General features: G+C 44.2%; 1 non-coding gene across 1 annotated transcript; it reads right to left on the reverse strand.

Annotated features, from left to right (window-relative positions):
* Positions 1 to 503: 503 nt before the first annotated feature.
* On the reverse strand, positions 504 to 576 carry TRNAE-UUC (transfer RNA glutamic acid (anticodon UUC)). Its single transcript has one exon. It is a non-coding gene; the product is annotated as a tRNA-Glu (tRNA).
* Positions 577 to 5,629: the final 5,053 nt, after the last annotated feature.

Here is a 5,629-nt window from a genome sequence, read left to right on the forward strand (position 1 = left end):
AAAGAGACGGATGAAAATAGAGATTCCTAAACTGGTAAGGTAGACTTTTTGCACTAATGTAAGGAAAGGAAAAAGATGACAGAAATTTATCTTTGTCTAAAAAGATGCTAAAATCTTTCTTCCTAAATAAGCTGTCCTTTGATTCAGTCTTCCCTCTAGCTACCACTCCATGATCTTCTTATCTTCTCCAAGCTTCTTTTAAGAAGCCTGCACTTACTATCTTCACTTCCTTTCTGTGGATTAGCTCTTTAATCCTCTCTGATCTGGCTTCTGCCACCAATTCTCACCAGAAACTGCTCTGACCAAGGTCATAGCAGCCACCAAGGTTATGATTGGACCTTGCCTGCTTCTCGAACAATGTTGACACATCCTCACCTCTTAGAACTTCTGACTTGAATTTTACCTATCTGACCAGCATCCCCTCATCCTAAAGGTGCTTCCTTCATCCAATCTTGTATTTATTTTAATTTTTTGGCCACACCATATGGCTTGAGGAATCCTAGCTCCCTGACCAGGGATTGAACCTGGGACTTCTGCAGTGAAAGCACAGAGTCCTAACCACTGGACCACCAGGGAATTCTTCAACCCTTCGCTTTAGTGTTCCTTAGAATTCCTTGCAATTCCTACCATTCAGCACCTGGGTCAGTGGAAAACCACCTAACTCAGGATTTTAGCAGCTTATACATCCTCGGTTAGCATGTAGCCATTTATGATCCCAAACTTCACATCTCCAGCTGTACAATTATCCAAGTGTTCACACCTTTGTATCCAGTTACCAAGCCCATCATTTCGTATGTAGCCAATAAAGAATTCATTATGTTTGCAGAGAAAGGATCTCCCTTTCAGATTCTGTATGATTAAAAAACAAGCCACCCATTCAGCAAGGAGCTAAAACCATTATGAGAGATGAGAAAATGCAGTCCAAGTCCCAACCAATGGGCTGCCAGGGAAGTCCCTGCAATGAAATAGTTGAGATATCAGTGACAGACTATTTTTGAGGGGCTCCAAAATCACTGCAGATGGTGACTGCAGCCATGAAATTAAAAGAAGCTTGCTCCTTGGAAGAAAAGTTACAATCAGCCTCAACAGCATATTAAAAAGCAGAGACATTACTTTGCCAACAAAGGTCCATCTAGTCAAAGCTATGATTTTTCCAGTAGTCATGTATGAATGTGAGAGTTGGACTATAAAGAAAGCTGAGCACCGAAGAATTGATGCTTTTGAACTGTAGTGTTGGAGAAGACTCTTGAGAGTCCCTTGAACAGCAAGTAGATTCAACAAGTCCATCTTAAAGGAAATCAATCCTGAATATTCATTGGAAAGACTGATGCTAAAGCTGAAACTCCAATACTTTGGCCACCTGATGTGAAGAACTGACTCCTTGGAAAAGACCCTGATGCTAGGAAAGATTGAAGGCAAGAGAAGAAGGGGACGACTGAGGATGAGATGGCTGGATGGCATCACTGACTCTATGGACATGAGTTTGAGTAAGCTCTGGGAGTTGGTGATGGACATGGAAGCCTGGCATGCGCAGTCCATGGGATTGCAGAGTCTGACACGACTGAGCAACTGAACTGAACTGAACTGACTCAGAAAAAGGGTCTGACATATCCTCATGCCTCAGTCCTCAGAAATAAATAAGGTAAGACTTTGTATCATTGTTGTTGTTCAGCTGTGTCCGACCCCATGGACTGTAGCGACTGCAGCAACTCTTTGTGACCCCATGGATTGTAGCCTGCCAGACTCTTCTGTCCAGGCAAGAATACTGGAGTGGGTTGCCCTTCCCTTCTGCAAGGGAATCTTCCCAACCCAGGGATCAGACCTGCATCTCCTGGGTCTCCTGCATTACTGCTGAGCCAGCACGGAAGCCCCAGGGTCCTGAGCACCGGTACCCAAGTCTCTGCCTCAGTCCATACAAGTTAGTCATGTCCGACTCTCTGCGGCCCTGTGAATCGTGCCCTTGCGGGATTCCCCAAGCAAGACTACTGGAGTGGGTTGCCATTGCCTCCTCCAGGGGATGGTCTGGTAAGACTAGATGATGCTGGGCCTTGAATGCCAAGCTGTGAGCTTTCTAGATTGTTCAAGAAAAGAGAAGGCTTGGGAGATCCACAAGGAAGACTAGAGGGAGCCTTGATGACTGCAGTTACAGAGAAGCTGGCAGGGACCTGAGGCCCGCCTTTCTCTGCAGGAGCCTCTTCCTCTCCAGGGTCCCTGATGGGGGACTTCCAGTCTCCCTGGCTTCCAGGATGGGGGTTCAGGCTGGGACCAGAGTGGAGCAGGGTGACTAATGGCACAAGATCCATAACTGGTTGGGTCTGGGCTCAAATCCTGACTCCAGCACTTACTGGCCGGGACCGTGGCCAAGTTACTTAACTTATATGAAAGCATCGGCTGCCTCATGGACTGCAGCCTACCAGGCTCCTCCGTCCATGGGATTTTCTAGGCAAGAGTACTGGAATGGGTCAATGGCAACCCATTCCAGTACTCTTGCCTAGAGAATCCCACAGACAGAGGAGCCTGGACGGCTACTGTCCACGGGGTCACAAAGAGTCGGACATGACTGAAGTGACTTAGCATGCACACATGCATTCCACAATATAACAACAGATATCTTTAGCTAATATAACTATGAGTGGTTTTCAGTTTTCCTTCTGTGCACAAAAAATTATTCTCAGAACCAAGCAAACGTCACTTGTTGGTCCTGTCATCATACTCAGTACATCATTTATCCCTGTGGAGGATCACCAGCTCCTTCATTCAGGCTGATGTGATTGGAAATGTGGAACTGCTTATGGCTGCAGTTTGCACCTGTGGTGGTTAGATTCTCAGGGCAGCTTTTTTTTTTTTATTCTAAAGAAGTACAGTTGATTTACAATTTTGTATTAGTGTACAATAGGTACGCTATACAATAGCTGTATAGCAACATGATTCAGTTATACATCAATCAACCATCCTTGTGTCTGGAATGAATTCAACTTGATCATGGTGTATGATCCTTTTTACGTGTTATTGGGTTCGTTTGCTGAGATTTTGTTGAGGAGTTTTACACCTATATTCATCAAAGATCTTAGCCTCTAATCTGATTTTTTGGTAGTGTCTTTGTCTGGTTTTGGTATGACAGGTGGCAGGAATACATGAAGGAGAAAAGACAGCTTCTTCAGTAAGTGGTATTGGGAAAATTGGACTGATACGTGTAAAAGAATGAAATCACAACATTCCCTAACACCGTATACCAATCAATCAATAAATAATAATAATAACCACCTCAAAGTAAAGACCTAAATCTAAGATGGGACTGTCCACTGGTTAAACTCAGGCGCCCTTTTCCATCCACTACCACCTGGAAAGCTGCTTGCTCCACACATTCTCACGAAAACCACCAGTGGAGGGAGAAGTTAGAAGTGTGCTTATGAACAGATAAAGATCTTCCTGTCACCCATATATGTCTCTGTGTTTGGCTTGAGCCACCAAATGATAGAAACAAATCCCTTTCATTGCTTCTCAGCTTGGCTTCTAAATCTACTTCCTTCCCTCCCTCCCAGTGCTAAGCATATTTTTACCTCTTAATGCTTTTTCTCTGTGTCAATTATCAGGGCTTTCAGTGTGATTTTTATGGAAGGAAGAGACATGGAACTGGCACACAGAAACTGATGGAAGGGCTGATTGGGATGGGGGCCAGCAATTCCGTGAGAGAGAGATGACTGTAGAAGACAGCAGACAGTGGGGGGTGGGGGGTTGCTCTTAATCTTTCAATAGTCCAAAACAGGCTCTAGCCAATTGTGTAGGTTCCATATTTGCCCAACAAACTGCTTGATCCCAATCATGATTTTCTTGTCCTTAGGCCTTGCTGGGCATTCACTCATGAGAATGTTGACAAGAGAAGACAAGCAAGGTGAAGGAGGCATTGGAAGCAAGTAAGCCATGTTTTAGAAAGAAATGAGAAGTCATCAGTAAAACGCGATTCAAAACCACATGGAACCCCCGTACATCGTAGGATTATAAAATGGTGTAGCCACTTCTGCCAGCACTTGGGCAGTTCTTTCAACTTTTCGTTAAAAAGTTAAACAATGAATTACTTTGCGACATAGCAATTTCATACCCAGGAATTGGTGAAATGAAAATTTGTTTAAGGCAGAACAAGAAGAAAAGTTTAAGCGTGAAATCCTGTCTCTATCCGTTTGGGCCACTGCCCCTCTTTGCTGGGCATCACTCACATGCTCAGTCGTTGAGTCGTGTCTGACTCTGCAGCCCCATGGACTGTGCATTATAACATCCACATTACACACTAACCAGATCTCCTTGAAAGATGCAGGAATGCCTGCTTGACTGAAAAGAGAATTTTCTTCTGGCACCAGCAAGGTAAGTCCTTAGGAGATAACATTCCTTCTCAGTCCTGTGAGGGGTCATGGTGATCCGCTTTGGAAGTACAGATATGGGCTTTGTAGACTATCCATATGCTACTTCGATATATAACCTTTTGTCTCAAAAATGTACATAACTGTGCTTTGATCTGTTATAGGTGGAACAGCCCCCAGAGATTTCTGAAAGACTGTTTCCTGGATTATAATCCTCAGATTAGGTTGAATAAAATTCCCCCCTTCTTTCTTGGATTGACTATTGATTAATTTTTTCATTGACAGTATACATACACAGCTATGAATTGTGAGTTTATGTTTTATTCAGGGACTTACTGGGGACTATAGCCTGGACAACAGCCTCTCAGTAGCCCTAAGGGGATTATCTGAAGAGGCAGAGGGGCTTCCCAAGGTGATGCTAGTGATAAAGAACCTGCCTCCCAATGCAGGACATGCAGGAGATCTGGGTTCGATCCCTGGGTCAGGAAGATCCCCTGGAGGAGGGCATGGCAACCCACTCCAGTAGTCTTGCCTGGAGAATCTCATGGACAGAGGAGCCTGACAGACTACAGTTCATAGGGTCACAAAGAACTGGACACGACTGAAGTGACTTAGCAGGCTCACATGCACCTAAGAGAATTGAAAGCAAGCTGACATAAAAATCTGCACACAGATGTTCATAGCAACATAATCTGTAGTAGACAAAAAGCAGTTGGTGATGGACAGGGAGGCCTGGCGTGCTGCGATTCATGGGGTTGCAAAGAGTCGGACACGACTGAGCAACTGAACTGAACTGAACTGAACTGAAAAGGAAAAAAAAAAACAAACCCTATCCATACAATGGAATATTATTCAGCAAAAAAAAAAGAAATGCTGTACTGATACATACTTGTCTACTTAAAGAAAAGTGTACAGCTAAGAATTGTGTTTTATTCAGGGACGTACTGAGGACTATAGCCTGGATGACACCCTCTCAGTAGCTCTAAGGGGATTATCTGAAGAGGCCAATTTGTGATTTCTGGCTAGGGAGTACATGAAGCCAAGTATACATCCTGATGAAGGTGTTGATCACTGGTGATTACGAGTGAAATGACACAGAACATACAAGACACACAAGAGACAGACAGGACACCACTCTGGCCAGAGGAACAGAACTGGGCAAACTAATTGCCGTTTATTATTATAAAGCCCCCCTTAGGCAGAATTCCAGACTGTAAGAATAAGCCTTTTCAGTACCGTGCAGGTGCATACATGATATCGTACAGCAAAGGCGA

The sequence above is a fragment of the Capricornis sumatraensis genome, chromosome 8, assembly GCF_032405125.1.
Source record: "Capricornis sumatraensis isolate serow.1 chromosome 8, serow.2, whole genome shotgun sequence".
Taxonomy (NCBI): domain Eukaryota; kingdom Metazoa; phylum Chordata; class Mammalia; order Artiodactyla; family Bovidae; genus Capricornis; species Capricornis sumatraensis.